The following is a 24,617-nucleotide window of genomic DNA, read 5'->3' on the forward strand; positions in this document are numbered from 1 at the left end:
GCTATACCCTGGTGGATGCCAGTCCAGCAGTGACCTTATAATCTCATAAAGTCTTGTACCCTGCTTACAACAGAGCCTACAGCTGCACCAGTCACTACAAACCACTGCACCGTGTACTGTAGAACATAACTTCTACATATACCATCTGTATTATGCTGATTATTCTTCGGAGTGCTCTTGTGGTGATGGTTATCTCCATGTGTTTGCAGCCTGTATTCTGCTGATAGTCCTCGCAGTGGTGATCATCTCTATGTGTCTACAACTAAAGTTTTGCCGACAGTCCTTGCAGTGGTAGGCTCTCCATGTGTCCACAGTCTGTGTTCTGGTGCCCGTCCCTGAAGTGGTGGGGTCTCCATTTACCCACATTCTGTATTCTGCTGCCAGTCCCAACACTGTAGATATCTCCATGTGCCCAAGACTGTATTCTGCTGACAGTGTATGAAATGGGTGGATCTTCATGTGCATTAATTCCATGTTCTTCTAACAGTCTCTGCAGTGGTAAGATCTTAATTTACCTGTAGTCAGGATTGGCTACTAGTGATGGGATCTCTATATACCCACAACCAGTATTATGTGACAGTCCTTGCAGTGATGGTATCTCTATGTACCCACAATTTGTATTCTGCTGACAATCCCTGTAGTGGTAGGATCTCCATGTACCCACAACCTGTATTCTGCTGCCAGTCCCAGCACTGTAGATATCTCCATGTGCCCAAGGCTGTATTCTGCTGACAGTGTATGAAATGGGAGGATCTTCATGTGCATTAATTCCATGTTCTTCTAACAGTCTCTGCAGTGGTAAGATCTTCATTTACCTGTAGTCAGGATTGGCTACTAGTGATGGGATCTCTATATACCCACAACCAGTATTATGTGACAGTCCTTGCAGTGATGGTATCTCTATGTACCCACAATTTGTATTCTGCTGACAGTCCCTGTAGTGCTAGGATCTCCATGTACCCACAACCTGTGTTCTGCTGTCAGTCCTTGCAGTAGATTGATCCTGGCTGCAGTGTTATATCGGGTGACTGCTTAAAACATGACTTCCGAATGTAATGTCACCAGCTGACACTCCGATGTTACACTGCGTGACCCTGAATTACTCTGTGTTCCTGCAGAGAAATATTGACATGACGTGCTGGGTAATTTTGAAGCAGTGCGTCATCTGCTGGTATCGCCCTGGCCACGTGCATTTATTATTACCTGTTGGACCTTGATTCTACAAAGTACAGACGTTGTAAATGCTTTCCGGTCCATTGTGTCTTTATTTCTCTCTAGAGTCACAATGTGGAACATTTGGCTCGGAGGATGATAAATACTGTGACTTGTTGAATGCAACGTATGTAGGTTATGAAAACATAATGAACGCGTCTCCAATAATGAAGGTTATCCCACTCAGTGCCCGTTATTACAGCGCGACATTGCTTTGTGTGACTTGAGCTTTGTTTCGATACCTTGTCGCGGAGGCTGAAGTGCAGGGCAGGGTGGGGAGCAAATTGCCCTTCTCTTGTGTGGGAGCCATTATCTGCTCTATAGAGACTCGACACCTGCTCTTCACCGCAGAGACGCCGCACAAGGCTGTGATCACCATTGTTCAAGTGCTTGCTGAATGTCACCTGCCTCTTAAAGCCATCACACCACAGATTGATGATTGAACTGCACGGCCCTCTCCAGGCTCTTCTGCCGTTGAGGACCTGCGTGGATAAAATGTCACATTGGTTGCCATGAAGCGCTACTTGTGTGCGGCAATCGGAAGAAGCTATTGTCTCTTGTATCTACAATAACAGGACGGTAATGGAAACCATATTTTACAAACATCAGAGATCTCATCCCGGAGAGGATTATCATTTTGTGATGTATACATCTAGACACAGTATACACCAATCCATAGGAATTAGCAGAGAAATAACGTACAGTTAAGGGTTTTTCTGGCCCCAAATCGATTTTTCATTCTTTTGACCTACCACAGGATAAGCTGACAGTCCCTGCAGTGGAAAGTCTAGTGATCTGTTAGTATGTGATCTGTAAGTGTCTGACACCTGAACCTGCACAGATCAGCTGTTGCACTAGCCTGTGGGTGCCCAAAGCTGCTAATGGGTGGGCAGTGTGAACAGCACCACTCCTATTTAAAGAGGACCTTTCATATCCTCATGTTACATGGGTTTTCACAAACTGCTAGAAAGCCGACAGTGCGCTTAATTCAGTACACTGTTGGCTTTACCGTTATGTGCCCCGGGGCAAGAAATATTGGTGCAGTTATTGATCTCCTCCCATTGTCAGAAGGGCTGGGCTGTGAGGAACGCTCTTCCCCCCCCCCCTGACAGTACCAGTCCATAGCACTGTACTATCAGTGTACAACGCCCAGCGATGACGCTAAGCTGTAAGGAACATCTCTCCGGACAGTATTCATCTGGGAGGTGGGGGGCGTTCTTTACAGCTCAGCGTCATCACTGGGTGGTAAGGAACGCCCCTCTGACAGTACAGGGCTATGGACGAGTACTGTCATAGGAGGCGTTCCTCAAAGCCCAGCTAGACTGTCAGGACTGCCCTGCTGACAGTGGGCAGAGATCGGTAAAGGTACCAATATCTCTTGCCCGGGGCACATAACGGGAAAGCCGACAGTGTGCTGAATTCAGGGCACTGTCGACTTTCTTGTGGTATATAAAACTGCATGTGCTTGAGGACATGAAAGGTCCTCTTAAAGTAATAGCAGCGGTGCACAGGGAGTCGCAGGACATCTCCCATTACATGAATAGCAGCAGAGCTGCACACACCACCTAAAAGCTTGAAAACAGATGATAAAGTGTTGCAAGCCTAACTACATCACAGACACCCAACAGATCCTATTATAGTCAATGTAGTCATAGTGGAGGAGTAGGGTCCCCAGCAGCACAGAGTATTTCAGGAGAGGAGTGTGCTGACCTTACAGAGAAGATCACAAACTGAGAGTTACATAGTGAATTGAGCAAAGTCACTAACAGCACAGAGTATTTCAGTAGACAGGTGTGCTGGTCTTTTATGGTGAGATATTACCTGGTTTAGGTGTCAATGACTTCTGAGACTTGTAGTTTTGCTCCAGCCTCTACAGCTCACAGGTGGTCTCTTGGCTGTGGTTCTTGGGGACCTTGACCTCCTGATCTCATGGCAGGGGATGCTTATAAACTTCCTCCAGCAGTATCAGTCACTGAAGTTGTGCGACGGCCTGGCTCACCTAGTGCGTTCTGCTGACATGGAGCGAGGGAGGAGATCTGGAAAAGCTCAGAGTGAGAATAGAAAGACGTCCTCAGCTGAAAAGATGCTGATGAGACATCTTCCCTTCCAGCTGGACACAGATCAAGCAGCAACTTGTCATATCATTCAATACATTGTTCAATCATGAAATCTTTTTTTCCACAAAAGCCGCAGATTGTTTGGAGTGGGCCGCGCTCGTGTCTCGCACCTTCTTTGTGTCAAGGTCTTTGTGAAAGACAAACGTTCAGCGCGGGAGAATCGGGGATCGGCCGTCACCAGGAAAGTGCAAGAGAAAGATATGCTGGAAAATCACCAGATAACGGAAACAGCTCACAATGTCCGGCAACAGTGTGAATACTTATCCTATGTTACACGTCTTATACTCCATTCACAGCCAGAGCTGCCGTCACAATTTTGAAAGATGCTCAGTCAGTACCAAGTAACTTTTGCTAGTGTAATGTGTTTACAGCCTCTGTATATTCTAGAGCTATAATCCTTACACTGTGCTCAGTACAAACACTAAAAATCCTAGAATTCAGTGCATTGCGAGGCTCATTATATGTAGTCACAGCCCCGCCCCCTGGTGCTGACATCACTAATATTTACGTTGTGATCAGACATGAGATCCACACACCTTATACTACAGTGCAGTTATTCATCTGTTATTACTGACAACCAGCCTGTATATCATATCTAAGAGGTTGTCACAGCCCTGCCCACTGTTATATAAATACACAGTAACAAGAGTCTTTGAGTTGTGCGTTCTTCTCCTCAGCAGTTTGTTCCTCGGAGGTTGCAGAGCAGCGCTCCCTGTGGCGCCTTGTGATGTCCTGATCTGTATTGTTGTCGCTTCTTCCCCATCTCCTTCTGCGATACTTAAGCATCAGATACTTTCTGTGACAGAGACGTTCATTTTCACAGACACTGTGGATTGTCGCTGAGTGGCCTCCGGGTAGCCGGCGTATCAAAAGCCAAGTGTTTGTCAGCAGTAAACAATCCACCTGCTCCTTCCTCTCAAGGTGTCAAAGAGAATAATACAGCGCGGCAGTCAGCGACTGATATGTATGATGTGCAAAATGTCGAGATGAAACATGAAAGACGAGCGGCAGATTGTCGCCGCCTGTGAATAGGCAATTTACTATGTGAGTGCAGAGCTGTAATCTTAGAGTAAACCTTCCAAGGATATGGAGCTGTCTGCCGGCTGCGCCATTTCTTCCAGACAGATTTCACTTTTACTGTTATTTTCTAACACTAGAATCATTTAGAGGAGGAAATGATAAGAGAATGGAGACCTCAACGCTGGCAGACGACACAAAGCCGCAGGAAGGCGCTGCCACTGTAATCTGCAATGTAGGCAGGAGGCGCATCCACCTTCAACCTCATAGCATACACTGAGCATGAACTGCTGCCTTATCCAAACGGTGTGGTTGGATCACAAGATGTATGACACAAAAAGGAACCAAAAGTGTAACACAAAGGGCTATAGTCATACAAATAAGTGTGAGGGTAAACGTGTGTAGTGTGTATATACTTAAAGATATGTATGATGATTAGAGTGCGCTGTGTATACTTATCAAAGTGTGTATGTGTATGTGTGTGTGAGTTTGGATATTTGTGGGTTGGTGTGTTTGGATGTTTGTTCCTCAATCACAGCCAAACGGCTGAATGGATTTTGGGGAAATTTCACACACACACACACACACACACATATTTGGGGGGGGGGCCTGAGGATGGGAGCAGAGATTGGGGGGGCCTGAGGCTGGGAGCAGAGATGCGGGGGACAAGAAACTGGGGACAGATAAAGGGGGGGGGACATGAAACTGGGGGCAGAGATGGGGGGACAAGAAACTGGGGGAAGACATGGGAAAACAAGAAATATTAGCGGTTTGGCGCCACCGCAAACCCCCGGACGAAGTCGCGGGTAACTGCTAGTATGATCATAAAAGTGTGCTGTGTATATGATAAGTGTCTGCTGTAGTGTACGTATAGGTGTGTATGATATAAAGTGTCTGATGTATATATACTTATAGGTTTGAGTATGATGATAAGTGTGTTCTGTGTTTGCATAAGTATATGGTGTGTACCTATAGGAGTGAGTATGACAATGTGTGTTGTGTGTGTATACTTATAAGTGTGTATTTGATAATTGTTTGATGATAAGTGTATGATGATAAGTGTCCGGTGTGGGTATGCTTAAAAGTGTGTAGGATAAGATCTGTATAGTTATAGGTATATATATATATATATATATATATATATATATATATATATATATATATATATAATGATAAGTGTATAGTGTGGGTATATTTATAAGTGTGTTTATGTGTGTAGTTATAGTTATAGATATGATAAGTGTGTCCTGTGTCTAAACATACATGTTTGTGTATGATGGTGTGAGTATACTTGTAGGTGTGCGTGATAAGTGTGTGCTGTGTGTATACTGTATGTTTGTATGATGGAAAGTGTGCTATGTGCATACTTATAGGTGTATGTATGATAATATATATGATAATAAATGTGTGGTGTAAGTGCACTTGTAGGTAGGTGTGTATGCTAAGGCTGAGTTCACACGGTGTAATTTGGTTAGGATTTTGAGGCCGTATCAGGCCGAATCCAGGTTTCCCCGTTAGTGAGCGGATCGCTGCTTTCAGTTGTATGTGTGGACACCGATGAGTTGAACATATAAGCGAGTAAAGCAGGAGCTGTCACAGCTTACTGCTGCGCTCCGGCTTTGGCGTGTGTAGGCGCGATGTGATGACGTGAGTGTGTGTCTGAGGGGATATATGTGAGTGTGTGTCTGAGGGGATATATGTGTGAGTGTGACTGAGGGGATATATGTGAGTGTGTGTCTGAGGGATATATGTGAGTGTGTCTGAGGGGATATATGTGAGTGTGTGTCTGAGGGGATATATGTGAGTGTGTGTCTGAGGGGATATATGTGAGTGTGTGTCTGAGGGGATATATGTGAGTGTGTGTCTGAGGGGATATATGTGAGCGTGTCTGAGGAGATATATGTGAGCGTGTCTGAGGGGATATATGTGAGTGTGTGTCTGAGGGGATATATGTGAGTGTGTCTGAGGGGATATATGTGAGCGTGTCTGAGGGGATATATGTGAGCGTGTCTGAGGGGATATATGTGAGCGTGTGTCTGAGGGGATATATGTGAGCGTGTGTCTGAGGGGATATATCTGAGTGTGTCTGAGGGGATATATCTGAGTGTGTCTGAGGGGATATATGTGAGCGTGTCTGAGGGGATATATGTGAGCGTGTCTGAGGAGATATATGTGAGTGTGTGTCTGAGGGGATATATGTGAGTGTGTGACTGAGGGGATATATGTGAGTGTGTGACTGAGGGGATATATGTGAGTGTGTGACTGAGGGGATATATGTGAGTGTGTCTGAGGGGATATATGTGAGTGTGTGTCTGAGGGGATATATGTGAGCGTGTCTGAGGAGATATATGTGAGCGTGTGTCTGAGGGGATATATGTGAGCGTGTGTCTGAGGGGATATATGTGAGCGTGTGTCTGAGGGGATATATGTGAGCGTGTGTCTGAGGGGATATATGTGAGCGTGTGTCTGAGGGGATATATGTGAGCGTGTGTCTGAGGGGATATATGTGAGTGTGTCTGAGGGGATATATGTGAGTGTGTCTGAGGAGATATATGTGAGTATGTGTCTGAGGGGATATATGTGAGTGTGTCTGAGGAGATATATGTGAGTGTGTGTCTGAGGGGATATATGTGAGTGTGTGTATGAGGGGATATATGTGAGTGTGTGTCTGAGGGGATATATGTGAGTGTGTGTCTGAGGGGATATATGTGAGTGTGTGTCTGAGGGGATATATGTGAGTGTGTGTCTGAGGGGATATATGTGAGTGTGTGTCTGAGGGGATATATGTGAGTGTGTGTCTGAGGGGATATATGTGAGTGTGTGTATGAGGGGATATATGTGAGTGTGTGTCTGAGGGGATATATGTGAGTGTGTGTCTGAGGGGATATATGTGAGTGTGTGTCTGAGGGGATATATGTGAGTGTGTGTCTGAGGGGATATATGTGAGTGTGTGTCTGAGGGGATATATGTGAGTGTGTGTCTGAGGGGATATATGTGAGTGTGTGTCTGAGGGGATATATGTGAGTGTGTGTCTGAGGGGATATATGTGAGTGTGTCTGAGGGGATATATGTGAGTGTGTCTGAGGAGATATATGTGAGTGTGTCTGAGGGGATATATGTGAGTGTGTCTGAGGGGATATATGTGAGTGTGTGTCTGAGGGGATATACTGTATGTGAGTGTGTGTCTGAGGGGATATATGTGAGTGTGTCTGAGGGGATATATGTGAGTGTGTCTGAGGGGATATATGTGAGTGTGTGTCTGAGGGGATATATGTGAGTGTGTGACTGAGGGGATATATGTGAGTGTGTCTGAGGAGATATATGTGAGTGTGACTGAGGGGATATATGTGAGTGTGACTGAAGGGATATATGTGAGTGTGTGTCTGAGGGGATATATGTGAGTGTGTGTCTGAGGGGATATATGTAAGTGTGTGTCTGAGGGGATATATGTAAGTGTGTGTCTGAGGGGATATATGTGAGTGTGTCTGAGGGGATATATGTGAGTGTGTCTGAGGGGATATATGTGAGTGTGTCTGAGGGGATATATGTGAGTGTGTCTGAGGGGATATATGTGAGTGTGTGTCTGAGGGGATATACTGTATGTGAGTGTGTGTCTGAGGGGATATACTGTATGTGAGTGTGTGTCTGAGGGGATATATGTGAGTGTGTGTCTGAGGGGATATATGTGAGTGTGTCTGAGGGGATATAATGTGAGCGTGTGTCTGAGGGGATATATGTGAGTGTGTGTCTGAGGGGATATATGTGAGTGTGTCTGAGGGGATATATGTGAGTGTGTCTGAGGGGATATATGTGAGTGTGACTGAGGGGATATATGTGAGAGTGTCTGAGGGGATATATGTGAGTGTGACTGAGGGGATATACTGTATGTGAGTGTGTCTGAGGGGATATATGTGAGTGTGTGTCTGAGGGGATATATGTGAGTGTGTCTGAGGGGATATATGTGAGTGTGTGTCTGAGGGGATATATGTGAGTGTGTCTGAGGGGATATATGTGAGTGTGTCTGAGGGGATATAATGTGAGCGTGTGTCTGAGGGGATATATGTGAGTGTGTGACTGAGGGGATATATGTGAGTGTGTCTGAGGAGATATATGTGAGTGTGACTGAGGGGATATATGTGAGTGTGACTGAAGGGATATATGTGAGTGTGTGTCTGAGGGGATATATGTGAGTGTGTGTCTGAGGGGATATATGTAAGTGTGTGTCTGAGGGGATATATGTGAGTGTGTCTGAGGGGATATATGTGAGTGTGTCTGAGGGGATATATGTGAGTGTGTCTGAGGGGATATATGTGAGTGTGTCTGAGGGGATATATGTGAGTGTGTCTGAGGGGATATATGTGAGTGTGTGTCTGAGGGGATATACTGTATGTGAGTGTGTGTCTGAGGGGATATACTGTATGTGAGTGTGTGTCTGAGGGGATATATGTGAGTGTGTGTCTGAGGGGATATATGTGAGTGTGTCTGAGGGGATATAATGTGAGCGTGTGTCTGAGGGGATATATGTGAGTGTGTGTCTGAGGGGATATATGTGAGTGTGTCTGAGGGGATATATGTGAGTGTGTCTGAGGGGATATATGTGAGTGTGACTGAGGGGATATATGTGAGAGTGTCTGAGGGGATATATGTGAGTGTGACTGAGGGGATATACTGTATGTGAGTGTGTCTGAGGGGATATATGTGAGTGTGTGTCTGAGGGGATATATGGGAGTGTGTCTGAGGGGATATATGTGAGTGTGTGTCTGAGGGGATATATGTGAGTGTGTCTGAGGGGATATATGTGAGTGTGTGTCTGAGGGGATATATGTGAGTGTGTGTCTGAGGGGATATATGTGAGTGTGTGTCTGAGGGGATATATGTGAGTGTGTCTGAGGGGATATATGTGAGTGTGTGTCTGAGGGGATATATGTATGAGTGTGACTGAGGGGATATATGTGAGTGTGTGTCTGAGGGGATATATGTGAGTGTGTCTGAGGGGATATATGTGAGTGTGTGTCTGAGGGGATATATGTGTGAGTGTGACTGAGGGGATATATGTGAGTGTGTGTCTGAGGGGATATATGTGAGTGTGTGACTGAGGGGATATATGTGAGTGTGTCTGAGGGGATATATGTGAGTGTGTGTCTGAGGGGATATATGTATGAGTGTGACTGAGGGGATATATGTGAGTGTGTGTCTGAGGGGATATATGTGAGTGTGTCTGAGGGGATATATGTGAGTGTGTGTCTGAGGGGATATATGTGTGAGTGTGACTGAGGGGATATATGTGAGTGTGTGTCTGAGGGGATATATGTGAGTGTGTGACTGAGGGGATATATGTGAGTGTGTGACTGAGGGGATATATGTGAGTGTGTGACTGAGGGGATATATGTGAGTGTGTCTGAGGGGATATATGTGAGTGTGTGTCTGAGGGGATATATGTGAGCGTGTCTGAGGAGATATATGTGAGCGTGTGTCTGAGGGGATATATGTGAGCGTGTGTCTGAGGGGATATATGTGAGCGTGTGTCTGAGGGGATATATGTGAGCGTGTGTCTGAGGGGATATATGTGAGCGTGTGTCTGAGGGGATATATGTGAGTGTGTCTGAGGGGTTTATATGTGAGTGTGTCTGAGGAGATATATGTGAGTATGTGTCTGAGGGGATATATGTGAGTGTGTCTGAGGAGATATATGTGAGTGTGTGTCTGAGGGGATATATGTGAGTGTGTGTATGAGGGGATATATGTGAGTGTGTGTCTGAGGGGATATATGTGAGTGTGTGTCTGAGGGGATATATGTGAGTGTGTGTCTGAGGGGATATATGTGAGTGTGTGTCTGAGGGGATATATGTGAGTGTGTGTCTGAGGGGATATATGTGAGTGTGTGTCTGAGGGGATATATGTGAGTGTGTGTATGAGGGGATATATGTGAGTGTGTGTCTGAGGGGATATATGTGAGTGTGTGTCTGAGGGGATATATGTGAGTGTGTGTCTGAGGGGATATATGTGAGTGTGTGTCTGAGGGGATATATGTGAGTGTGTGTCTGAGGGGATATATGTGAGTGTGTGTCTGAGGGGATATATGTGAGTGTGTCTGAGGGGATATATGTGAGTGTGTCTGAGGAGATATATGTGAGTGTGTCTGAGGGGATATATGTGAGTGTGTCTGAGGGGATATATGTGAGTGTGTGTCTGAGGGGATATACTGTATGTGAGTGTGTGTCTGAGGGGATATATGTGAGTGTGTCTGAGGGGATATATGTGAGTGTGTCTGAGGGGATACATGTGAGTGTGTGTCTGAGGGGATATATGTGAGTGTGTGACTGAGGGGATATATGTGAGTGTGTCTGAGGAGATATATGTGAGTGTGACTGAGGGGATATATGTGAGTGTGACTGAAGGGATATATGTGAGTGTGTGTCTGAGGGGATATATGTGAGTGTGTGTCTGAGGGGATATATGTAAGTGTGTGTCTGAGGGGATATATGTAAGTGTGTGTCTGAGGGGATATATGTGAGTGTGTCTGAGGGGATATATGTGAGTGTGTCTGAGGGGATATATGTGAGTGTGTCTGAGGGGATATATGTGAGTGTGTCTGAGGGGATATATGTGAGTGTGTGTCTGAGGGGATATACTGTATGTGAGTGTGTGTCTGAGGGGATATACTGTATGTGAGTGTGTGTCTGAGGGGATATATGTGAGTGTGTGTCTGAGGGGATATATGTGAGTGTGTCTGAGGGGATATAATGTGAGCGTGTGTCTGAGGGGATATATGTGAGTGTGTGTCTGAGGGGATATATGTGAGTGTGTCTGAGGGGATATATGTGAGTGTGTCTGAGGGGATATATGTGAGTGTGACTGAGGGGATATATGTGAGAGTGTCTGAGGGGATATATGTGAGTGTGACTGAGGGGATATACTGTATGTGAGTGTGTCTGAGGGGATATATGTGAGTGTGTGTCTGAGGGGATATATGTGAGTGTGTGTCTGAGGGGATATATGTGAGTGTGTGTCTGAGGGGATATATGTGAGTGTGTGTCTGAGGGGATATATGTGAGTGTGTCTGAGGGGATATATGTGAGTGTGTCTGAGGGGATATAATGTGAGCGTGTGTCTGAGGGGATATATGTGAGTGTGTGTCTGAGGGGATATATGTGAGTGTGTGTCTGAGGGGATATATGTGAGTGTGTGACTGAGGGGATATATGTGAGTGTGTCTGAGGAGATATATGTGAGTGTGACTGAGGGGATATATGTGAGTGTGACTGAAGGGATATATGTGAGTGTGTGTCTGAGGGGATATATGTGAGTGTGTGTCTGAGGGGATATATGTAAGTGTGTGTCTGAGGGGATATATGTGAGTGTGTCTGAGGGGATATATGTGAGTGTGTCTGAGGGGATATATGTGAGTGTGTCTGAGGGGATATATGTGAGTGTGTCTGAGGGGATATATGTGAGTGTGTCTGAGGGGATATATGTGAGTGTGTGTCTGAGGGGATATACTGTATGTGAGTGTGTGTCTGAGGGGATATACTGTATGTGAGTGTGTGTCTGAGGGGATATATGTGAGTGTGTGTCTGAGGGGATATATGTGAGTGTGTCTGAGGGGATATAATGTGAGCGTGTGTCTGAGGGGATATATGTGAGTGTGTGTCTGAGGGGATATATGTGAGTGTGTCTGAGGGGATATATGTGAGTGTGTCTGAGGGGATATATGTGAGTGTGACTGAGGGGATATATGTGAGAGTGTCTGAGGGGATATATGTGAGTGTGACTGAGGGGATATACTGTATGTGAGTGTGTCTGAGGGGATATATGTGAGTGTGTGTCTGAGGGGATATATGTGAGTGTGTCTGAGGGGATATATGTGAGTGTGTGTCTGAGGGGATATATGTGAGTGTGTCTGAGGGGATATATGTGAGTGTGTGTCTGAGGGGATATATGTGAGTGTGTGTCTGAGGGGATATATGTGAGTGTGTCTGAGGGGATATATGTGAGTGTGTGTCTGAGGGGATATATGTGAGTGTGTCTGAGGGGATATATGTGAGTGTGTGTCTGAGGGGATATATGTATGAGTGTGACTGAGGGGATATATGTGAGTGTGTGTCTGAGGGGATATATGTGAGTGTGTCTGAGGGGATATATGTGAGTGTGTGTCTGAGGGGATATATGTGAGTGTGTGTCTGAGGGGATATATGTAAGTGTGTGTCTGAGGGGATATATGTGAGTGTGTCTGAGGGGATATATGTGAGTGTGTCTGAGGGGATATATGTGAGTGTGTCTGAGGGGATATATGTGAGTGTGTCTGAGGGGATATATGTGAGTGTGTCTGAGGAGATATGTGAGTGTGACTGAGGGGATATATGTGAGTGTGACTGAAGGGATATATGTGAGTGTGTGTCTGAGGGGATATATGTGAGTGTGTGTCTGAGGGGATATATGTAAGTGTGTGTCTGAGGGGATATATGTGAGTGTGTCTGAGGGGATATATGTGAGTGTGTCTGAGGGGATATATGTGAGTGTGTCTGAGGGGATATATGTGAGTGTGTCTGAGGGGATATATGTGAGTGTGTCTGAGGGGATATATGTGAGTGTGTCTGAGGGGATATATGTGAGTGTGTGTCTGAGGGGATATACTGTATGTGAGTGTGTGTCTGAGGGGATATACTGTATGTGAGTGTGTGTCTGAGGGGATATATGTGAGTGTGTGTCTGAGGGGATATATGTGAGTGTGTCTGAGGGGATATAATGTGAGCGTGTGTCTGAGGGGATATATGTGAGTGTGTGTCTGAGGGGATATATGTGAGTGTGTCTGAGGGGATATATGTGAGTGTGTCTGAGGGGATATATGTGAGTGTGACTGAGGGGATATATGTGAGAGTGTCTGAGGGGATATATGTGAGTGTGACTGAGGGGATATACTGTATGTGAGTGTGTCTGAGGGGATATATGTGAGTGTGTGTCTGAGGGGATATATGTGAGTGTGTCTGAGGGGATATATGTGAGTGTGTGTCTGAGGGGATATATGTGAGTGTGTCTGAGGGGATATATGTGAGTGTGTGTCTGAGGGGATATATGTGAGTGTGTGTCTGAGGGGATATATGTGAGTGTGTCTGAGGGGATATATGTGAGTGTGTGTCTGAGGGGATATATGTGAGTGTGTCTGAGGGGATATATGTGAGTGTGTGTCTGAGGGGATATATGTATGAGTGTGACTGAGGGGATATATGTGAGTGTGTGTCTGAGGGGATATATGTGAGTGTGTCTGAGGGGATATATGTGAGTGTGTGTCTGAGGGGATATATGTGTGAGTGTGACTGAGGGGATATATGTGAGTGTGTGTCTGAGGGGATATATGTGAGTGTGTGACTGAGGGGATATATGTGAGTGTGTCTGAGGGGATATATGTGAGTGTGTGTCTGAGGGGATATATGTATGAGTGTGACTGAGGGGATATATGTGAGTGTGTGTCTGAGGGGATATATGTGAGTGTGTCTGAGGGGATATATGTGAGTGTGTGTCTGAGGGGATATATGTGTGAGTGTGACTGAGGGGATATATGTGAGTGTGTGTCTGAGGGGATATATGTGAGTGTGTGACTGAGGGGATATATGTGAGTGTGTCTGAGGAGATATATGTGAGTGTGTGTCTGAGGAGATATATGTGAGTGTGACTGAGGGGATATATGTGAGTGTGACTGAGGGGATATATGTGAGTGTGACTGAGGGGATATATGTGAGTGTGTCTGAGGGGATATATGTGAGTGTGTCTGAGGGGATATATGTGAGTGTGTGTCTGAGGGGATATATGTGTGAGTGTGACTGAGGGGATATATGTGAGTGTGTGTCTGAGGGGATATATGTGAGTGTGTCTGAGGGGATATATGTGAGTGTGTGTCTGAGGGGATATATGTGAGTGTGTCTGAGGGGATATATGTGAGTGTGTGTCTGAGGGGATATATGTGTGAGTGTGACTGAGGGGATATATGTGAGTGTGTGTCTGAGGGGATATATGTGTGAGTGTGACTGAGGGGATATATGTGAGTGTGTGTCTGAGGGGATATATGTGAGTGTGTGATTGAGGGGATATATGTGAGTGTGTCTGAGGAGATATATGTGAGTGTGACTGAGGGGATATATGTGAGTGTGTCTGAGGGGATATATGTGAGTGTGTCTGAGGGGATATATGTGAGTGTGTGTCTGAGGGGATATATGTGAGTGTGACTGAGGGGATATATGTGAGTGTGTCTGAGGGGATATATGTGAGTGTGTGTCTGAGGGGATATATGTGAGTGTGTGACTGAGGGGATATATGTGAGTGTGTCTGAGGAGATATATGTGAGTGTGACTGAGGGGATATATGTGAGTGTGACTGAAGGGATATATGTGAGTGTGTGTCTGAGGGGATATATGTGAGTGTGTGTCTGAGGGGATATATGTAAGTGTGTGTCTGAGGGGATATATGTGAGTGTGTCTGAGGGGATATATGTGAGTGTGTCTGAGGGGATATATGTGAGTGTGTCTGAGGGGATATATGTGAGTGTGTGTATGAGGGGATATACTGTATGTGAGTGTGTGTCTGAGGGGATATACTGTATGTGAGTGTGTGTCTGAGGGGATATATGTGAGTGTGTGTCTGAGGGGATATATGTGAGTGTGTCTGAGGGGATATAATGTGAGCGTGTGTCTGAGGGGATATATGTGAGTGTGTGTCTGAGGGGATATATGTGAGTGTGTGTCTGAGGGGATATATGTGAGTGTGTCTGAGGGGATATATGTGAGTGTGACTGAGGGGATATATGTGAGTGTGTCTGAGGGGATATATGTGAGTGTGTGTCTGAGGGGATATATGTGAGTGTGTCTGAGGGGATATATGTGAGTGTGTGTCTGAGGGGATATATGTGAGTGTGTCTGAGGGGATATATGTGAGTGTGTCTGAGGGGATATATGTGAGTGTGTGTCTGAGGGGATATATGTGAGTATGTGTCTGAGGGGATATATGTGAGTGTGTCTGAGGGGATATATGTGAGTGTGTGTCTGAGGGGATATATGTGAGTGTGTCTGAGGGAATATATGTGAGTGTGTGTCTGAGGGGATATATGTGAGTGTGTCTGAGGGGATATACTGTATGTGAGTGTGTGTCTGAGGGGATATATGTGAGTGTGTGTCTGAGGGGATATATGTGAGTGTGTGTCTGAGGGGATATATGTGAGTGTGTGTCTGAGGGGATATATGTGAGTGTGTGTCTGAGGGGATATATGTGAGTGTGTGTCTGAGGGGATATATGTGAGTGTGTCTGAGGGGATATACTGTATGTGAGTGTGTGTCTGAGGGGATATATGTGAGTGTGTGTCTGAGGGGATATATGTGAGTGTGTGTCTGAGGGGATATATGTGAGTGTGTGTCTGAGGGGATATATGTGAGTGTGTGTCTGAGGGGATATATGTGAGTGTGTGTCTGAGGGGATATATGTGAGTGTGTCTGAGGGGATATACTGTATGTGAGTGTGTGTCTGAGGGGATATATGTGAGCGTGTCTGAGGGGATATATGTGAGTGTGTCTGAGGGGATATATGTGAGTGTGTCTGAGGGGATATATGTGAGTGTGTCTGAGGGGATATATGTGAGTGTGTGTCTGAGGGGATATATGTAATTACAGTGGATCTGTACGCTCTTTCACATGAGGGGGCCGCCATTTTACCTGCTGACCTCTTCCAATCTTGATACTTTCTTCACTTCTGGAAAATAGAAGATCTGCCAGCAGAGCTGACGTGTGAGTGCGGGGGCAGCAGCAGCACTACAAATCCCAGCTGTCCCGGGGATACTGAGCCAGTAGAGAGAGTGAGGCATGATTGGAGGAGAGTAGTCACATGGGGGGAGTGAGGGGGCGTGGCCTCAGCTAGGAGGTTAACGGGACAACCTGTGAGGAGATTGTGTGAGCGCGGGCTTGTACTGAGGAAGTATTCACTGCTGCCCGGGGCCCAGAGAGCCTGAGTCTCATCCATCAGTCCTGGGGCCCCACACAGCAGCCATCATCAGTCCTGGGGCCCCACACAGCAGCCATCATCAGTCCTGGGGCCCCACACAGCAGCCATCATCAGTCCTGGGGCCCCACACAGCAGCCATCATCAGTCCTGGGGCCCCTCACAGCAGCCATCATCAGTCCTGGGGCCCCACACAGCAGCCATCATCAGTCCTGGGGCCCCTCACAGCAGCCATCATCAGTCCTGGGGCCCCACACAGCAGCCATCATCAGTCCTGGGGCCCCTCACAGCAGCCATCATCAGTCCTGGGGCCCCTCACAGCAGCCATCATCAGTCCTGGGGCCCCACACAGCAGCCATCATCAGTCCTGGGGCCCCTCACAGCAGCCATCATCAGTCCTGGGGCCCCTCACAGCAGCCATCATCAGTCCTGGGGCCCCACACAGCAGCCATCATCAGTCCTGGGGCCCCACACAGCAGCCATCATCAGTCCTGGGGCCCCACACAGCAGCCATCATCAGTCCTGGGGCCCCTCACAGCAGCCATCATCAGTCCTGGGGCCCCACACAGCAGCCATCATCAGTCCTGGGGCCCCTCACAGCAGCCATCATCAGTCCTGGGGCCCCTCACAGCAGCCATCATCAGTCCTGGGGCCCCTCACAGCAGCCATCATCAGTCCTGGGGCCCCACACAGCAGCCATCATCAGTCCTGGGGCCCCACACAGCAGCCATCATCAGTCCTGGGGCCCCACACAGCAGCCATCATCAGTCCTGGGGCCCCTCACAGCAGCCATCATCAGTCCTGGGGCCCCACACAGCAGCCATCATCAGTCCTGGGGCTCCTCACAGCAGCCATCATCAGTCCTGGGGCCCCTCACAGCAGCCATCATCAGTCCTGGGGCCCCTCACAGCAGCCATCATCAGTCCTGGGGCCCCACACAGCAGCCATCATCAGTCCTGGGGCCCCACACAGCAGCCATCATCAGTCCTGGGGCCCCACACAGCAGCCATCATCAGTCCTGGGGCCCCACACAGCAGCCATCATCAGTCCTGGGGCCCCACACAGCAGCCATCATCAGTCCTGGGGCCCCACACAGCAGCCATCATCAGTCCTGGGGCCCCTCACAGCAGCCATCATCAGTCCTGGGGCCCCACACAGCAGCCATCATCAGTCCTGGGGCCCCTCACAGCAGCCATCATCAGTCCTGGGGCCCCACACAGCAGCCATCATCAGTCCTGGGGCCCCACACAGCAGCCATCATCAGTCCTGGGGCCCCTCACAGCAGCCATCATCAGTCCTGGGGCCCCACACAGCAGCCATCATCAGTCCTGGGGCCCCTCACAGCAGCCATCATCAGTCCTGGGGCCCCTCACAGCAGCCATCATCAGTCCTGGGGCCCCACACAGCAGCCATCATCAGTCCTGGGGCCCCTCACAGCAGCCATCATCAGTCCTGGGGCCCCACACAGCAGCCATCATCAGTGGTGAGGTGAGTACCACATTACTACCGATGTTGTATTGTATATCTGGTCGTCCAGGGACTTGTAGTGCTTCTAGGTCTGGTTACACTAAATTCATATCTGGCAAGACCAGGAGAGTGGAAAAACATACGGTAAAGGATCAGAGGGAAATGATGGCACAAATGCCTCCTAAGGGACCCTATTGACTATAAGGGGGTCTGTCGTTTACCCTCAAGTGTCCATTTTTTTTTCTATACTAAAATTACTAAAAAAAGTACTAAAATTGCTGACGAAAAAGTTGGGCTTTCAGGATTGTTATGTCCAGCAGTGCCCGGTGGATCTGTGCCGGGTGTCCGTCATATGTGAGTAGTTTTATCATGATGTCACCTCTCATGTACTGCACTCATGTTTCCTGGGTGTGTCCTATGTAAGTAGGCGGGGCATAAATAAATAATTTATGCGCCATGTGTAGCCTGACGGTTTTTATTCTCTTCTCTGGATTCTCCATGCGGTTCTTCCTCTAAAGTTGTCAGGTGTTTTGTGAGTTCGGTATGAGGTGTAGCAGGGCGTGTAATAGTGGTCACCCAGACAGGAACATGACGGATCACATCCAAATACTGAGGAGGTGTGTATATTCCAGGTATGCACCGGAGCGTAGGTATAAGGGGGTGCAGCAGTAGCAGTCACTACCGGGCCCTGGACTCTCAGGGGGTGCAAAGGGTCCTCTACCACATCAACATACCATTATACTAAATGGCTCAAAGTATGAAGGGGCCAAATCACAGATTTTGCATCAGGGCTCAGTAGCTTCAATTTAAGCCTTTGGGTGTGCAGGGTGTGCAGTATATGCAGTGTTTGCAGCATGTGCAGTATATGTAGTGTGTGCAATGTTTGCAGCATGTGCAGGGTGTGCAGTGTTTGCAGCATGTGCAGTATATGTAGTGTGTGCAGTGTTTGCAGCATGTGCAGGGTGTGCAGTGTTTGCAGCATGTGCAGTATATGTAGTGTGTGCAGTGTTTGCAGCATGTGCAGTATATGTAGTGTGTGCAGTGTTTGCAGCATGTGCAGGGTGTGCAGTGTTTGCAGCATGTGCAGTATATGTAGTGTGTGCAGTGTTTGCAGTATGTGCAGGGTGTGCGGTAGAATTTGACCTTATATGTACAGTGTTGCCCCCTCTTCCCGCTCCAGTATTACCCTTCCTTGCCTCCACCCCAGGCCTTATCTTTCCATGCAGATCAGGACTTCGGCTTTAGTTTGGTCAGAAAATCTGAGACTTATTAGAAATGTTTGTGATTGTGCCAAACGGACATCGCATCATAAATCTGGAACAAATGTGACGGGACAAGCAGCGATAAATCCTGAGATGTGTCATCACCAGAACCAAGTCCTGAGCCTGAGTTATGGGCAGTCCTGTCACCGTGCACCACAGGATGAGTGATTGATGGAGAATGAGGCATCGCCCAGGTATAATGGCTCAGGTTGGTGTCTCAGCCTCGTCATTTATTACTGGGGGGTGTGTGTGTGTGTGTGTGTGTGGAGCTGAGCCAATAATGACTGAGATATGCTGCATCAGGATGCTGATGGGTGTGATGTCATCAGGGGTGAAAGTCACTCCAAAAAACATATATAGCCTCCATCGGCAGCTCCTCCTCCAGTGTAACTAAGCTAAAACTTTCTGTCCCATATTGTAGCTTTGCCCAGTTTATAATAAGGCCGGTGGGGGAGATTTACGAAGTGCGGCGCGTTTAACAGTAGTCTTCATACCCCATAGCTGGTGGAGGCAGCGCCTCATTTATGGCGAGATGTGCGCTTCCAGCATTAGTTACGCAGGGTTTCTGACGTAAATGATAATAAATCTAGTGCGGCCAGTGGCCCTCTACACCTTTTTCATGGCCATTTAGACTGCAACTCAAAAAATGCAAACTCGTGGTGTATTAGGGGCTGTTCGACATTTAAATTAAAACTTCAACACTAAGCCCCTCCCCCTGCCTAACTTCTAATTTGTATATCTACCTATATGCCTGGGGCTCAGGCAGATTTTCTGATTTCCTGGTGACGTTTAATGTTTCCAGAGATGGGAGGTCAAAAATAGTGTTGAACGAATAGTATTCGAAACTATTAGTCGAATACTTCGCTCCCATAGGAATGCGTGTATGCGGCCGTACACCAAGGGGTTAAGCGCAGTGAATATTTGACGGCCGCTAACACGCATTTCTATTGGAGCAAGGTACTCAACGAATACTATTTGCTCAACACTAGTCAAAAGTACTCCTCCCCCACCCCATCAAATTCACCGACGCTCATTTCCTCTTTTTCTGCTTCTGTCGCAATAGAACGCCGGCAGAAGCAAAACGAAGCAGTGTTCTATTGCGCATGCGTGGCTTCTGGCGGCGTTTTTTTGCGCAGGATCCCAGGTGCGAGCAGAAGAGGGGACAGCGGCACTTCAAAGTCATCTCTAGGACAAGAAGACAGTAAAGTATGATGGGGTGGGGAGGGGGTTAGGGGACTGTTAGTTAGCTAGCTAGGTAAGTAGGGCTGATAGTATGCGGGGTAGCTAGGGAAATAGGGGGTTGTGAGGAAGGAAGTGAGAGGTGGGATCTGAGTGAACTGCAATGCATCATGGTAGTTGTAGGCTAAGACAGCAGGAAGCTACCCTTGTAAACAAATGCAGAGGATGCCATGAGCTCCCAGAGAAAGCCAGAAATCACTCAAAACAATGCTAACAGTATTTGGGTGCACTTATTAACCCTTTACCCAGAAAAGGGATTATCCAGTTTCTAACTATGGCCTATCCTTAATATAAGCTATCAGTATGAAATCGACACCCAGGACCCCCCAGATCATCTTCGTTAGGGCAGCGTGGCCCCCGGTAATGTTTGCATCCCTACAGTCACAGGGCCCATACATTTTAATGGGATATCACTGCTCACATCTGAACTGGTCTGAAAAGTGAAAATCCTATGTGGATGTCGATGTGGACGGTGATGTGAAATCACATATTGGGGTCATGAGGACACCCTCAGTAGTGGGCTCCATGTTCCTGTACGATCCCCCTTTCCTCGGTGTGCCGCTATTATATGGAAATCCCAAAAGAAAGGAGAAGATCCAGACCAGAGACCTCAAAGCCCTTTAGTCTGGTTTCCAGAGGATGATCGTCCCCCGTCCTCTGCCCATCTTCATATTTTGGGCGTCGATGGGTCGACACGTGACAACGTTTGCATTTACTTCCCATTGTCTGCTGTGTATAGGAAAATAACACTTGGATCTTGGAACCTGAAAAGAATATCTGATTGTCTTTTAAGAAGTTTGAATGCCAAGAGAGCGGCATTCACCCAGCCCTTCCGCCATTATGGAAATGTCTGTATTTAACCGCGCGCATTCATCTCTCAGAAATATAAATATGAAATATCCAGAACCTTGCCGCTTCTGTAATAATTAAGCTGATGGCCTATTATGTTCGATTGCAAATCAATATAGTGTCTTTGGGTGGCACTTGAGTCCTCGAGAGCTGGCGCCGGGCCAGGACCAGTTATACAATTGAGTAGCTGCAGCTGCAGGGAAAACTTAGTTGCCATGTCTATTCAGGAAGAATGGCGCGTAACAATGGTGTCCAGACACTTCACAGTAATTGTGTACAAGGACATATTTAGACAGTGTGTTTTGTTCAGCAGGTGCTCTTTTTTTTTATTTCAATCTGAATTTTGAGGGAATACGGAGGAAATTTAATCTTAACAGGATGTAACCTACAGCTGCGAGGACGGTGACGGCGAACGCTGCCGAGCTGTATGAGATAATTACCCGCATTCTCCCGGCTCCACCAACAGACCAATGTTTTAGCTTCAGAAATTACTCCGCATTCTCCCAACATTTTCCTTTCTATTGTGGTCGACAATGATTCGAAGAACAATCCTACGTCTCAATAATCCGTCTCTACTCGCGTCTCCACTTTTTTTTTTTCCTCTCCTTGGTAAATTGCGCTGCCAATTCCGTTGCCGCATCTTCCTTTCAAACCTCTGGCTATTTGCATATTCAGATTAAATTAGTCTTTTTTAATGCAAAGTGTTTACACCTGTTATCAAACTGAGCACAATGACACGGCGGAGTTGGTAAAACAAATTTTCTCACGGAGAATTCTTCCCATGAAATAACAGATTCGGTGTGATCGTTGGATTCGCCGTGCAGGAGTCCGTGGACGGAGGTCGTGAGGAGAGATCAGCCGCAAATGAAACGTCTTTTTTGGTTATCCCTTGAAAGTACCTAAAATGATAAACTTTGCAAATGAGCTTGTTAAAGGGAGTCTGTCAGCACGAAATGTGACAATAATCTAAACACGGTACCTTGTACGGCTTCTGACACAGGTTGCAAATAGGCATTTTTTATTTAAGTTTTCTGCTTCATTGCTGAGAAAATCGTTCTTTTATAAATATGCAAATTGAGTGAAAAGGGCTTTAGGGGCGTGTAACCTGCAACTTTGGTTTTTGTCAGCACTGCAGATTACGCCCCTGACTGCTGAGGGCCATAGGATAAAAGCCTTCCTTGCTCATTCGTATATCTCTTTTGGTTTGGTAAGTGCACTGCTCATGCCTACTACATCAGTCTCCACCCGGAAGCATCACCTCCAGCTTCCGGATTGTGGCACATCCTTGGGGGGGCTGTGACGTAGGTGTCATGTGCAGTACTGTCAGTACAGAGAAAGGCTCCTGCTTTGGTGTTCTGGTGCACAATCCTCTATTCTTCCTGCTGTACAGACTACCGATCTGCTGTATACTCTTCTCTGTTGTCCTGCTGCACATTCTACTGTTCTGTAGCAAACTCTGCTCGGTGTTCCTGCTGTACAGTCTATTGTTCTTCTCTACACACTGCTCTGTTTTCCTGCTTCACCGTCTACTGTTCTGCTGTATACACTGCTCTGTGTTCCTGCTGCGCTGTCTACTGTTCTGCTGTATACTCTGCTCTGTGTTCCTGCTGCAAAGTCTACTGTTCTGCTGTATACTCTGCTCTGTGTTCCTGCTGCACAGTCTATGGTTGTGCTGTATACTCTGCTCTGTGTTCCTGCTGCAAAGTCTACTGTTCTGCTGTATACTCTGCTTTGTGTTCCTGCTGTACCGTCTACTGTTCTGCTGTATACACTGCTCTGTGTTCCTGCTGCACCATCTATTGTTCTGCTGTATACCCTGTTCTGTATTCCTGCTGCACCGTCTAATGTTCTGCTGTATACTCTGCTCTGTGTTCCTCCTGCACCGTCTACTGTTCTGCTGTATACATTGCTCTGTATTCCTGCTGCACCGTCTAATGTTCTGCTGTATACACTGCTCTGTGTTCCTGCTGCACCATCTATTGTTCTGCTGTATACCCTGTTCTGTATTCCTGCTGCACCGTCTAATGTTCTGCTGTATACTCTGCTCTGTGTTCCTCCTGCACCGTCTACTGTTCTGCTGTATACATTGCTCTGTGTTCCTGCTGCACCGTCTAATGTTCTGCTGTATACTCTGCTCTGTGTTCCTCCTGCACCGTCTACTGTTCTGCTGTATACATTGCTCTGTATTCCTGCTGCATCGTCTAATGTTCTGCTGTATACACTGCTCTGTGTTCCTGCTGCACCATCTATTGTTCTGCTGTATACCCTGTTCTGTATTCCTGCTGCACCGTCTAATGTTCTGCTGTATACTCTGCTCTGTGTTCCTCCTGCACCGTCTACTGTTCTGCTGTATACATTGCTCTGTGTTCCTGCTGCACCGTCTACTGTTCTGCTGTATACACTGCTCTGTGTTCCTGCTGCACCGTCTATTGTTCTGCTGTATACCCTGTCCTGTATTCCTGCTGCACCGTCTACTGTTCTGCTGTATACCCTGCTCTGTGTTCCTGCTGCACCGTCTATTGTTCTGCTGTATACCCTGCTCTGTGTTCCTGCTGCACCGTCTATTGTTCTGCTGTATACCCTGCTCTGTGTTCCTGCTGCACCGTCTACTGTTCTGCTGTATACCCTGCTCTGTGTTCCTGCTGCACCGTCTATTGTTCTGCTGTATACCCTGCTCTGTGTTCCTGCTGCACCGTCTATTGTTCTGCTGTATACCCTGCTCTGTGTTCCTGCTGCACCGTCTACTGTTCTGCTGTATACACTGCTCTGTGTTCCTGCTGCACCGTCTATTGTTCTGCTGTATACCCTGCTCTGTGTTCCTGCTGCACCGTCTACTGTTCTGCTGTATACTCTGCTCTGTGTTCCTGCTGCACCGTCTACTGTTCTGCTGTATACCCTGCTCTGTGTTCCTGCTGCACCGTCTACTGTTCTGCTGTATACTCTGCTCTGTGTTCCTGCTGCACCGTCTACTGTTCTGCTGTATACTCTGCTCTGTGTTCCTGCTGCACCGTCTACTGTTCTGCTGTATACCCTGCTCTGTGTTCCTGCTGCACCGTCTACTGTTCTGCTGTATACACTGCTCTGTGTTCCTGCTGCACCGTCTACTGTTCTGCTGTATACACTGCTCTGTGTTCCTGCTGCACCGTCTATTGTTCTGCTGTATACCCTGTCCTGTATTCCTGCTGCACCGTCTAATGTTCTGCTGTATACCCTGTCCTGTATTCCTGCTGCACCGTCTAATGTTCTGCTGTATACCTTGCTCTGTGTTCCTGCTGCACCGTCTATTGTTCTGCTGTATACCCTGCTCTGTGTTCCTGCTGCACCGTCTACTGTTCTGCTGTATACACTGCTCTGTGTTCCTGCTGCGTCGTCTACTGTTCTGCTGTATACTCTGCTCTGTGTATAACCTGTATAATGTATATCCAGTCTAAACATAAAACTGGAAAAATAAGCAAATAAATCATAAATGGCGAAAA

Source organism: Leptodactylus fuscus, chromosome 7, assembly GCF_031893055.1.
Source record: "Leptodactylus fuscus isolate aLepFus1 chromosome 7, aLepFus1.hap2, whole genome shotgun sequence".
NCBI lineage: Eukaryota > Metazoa > Chordata > Amphibia > Anura > Leptodactylidae > Leptodactylus > Leptodactylus fuscus.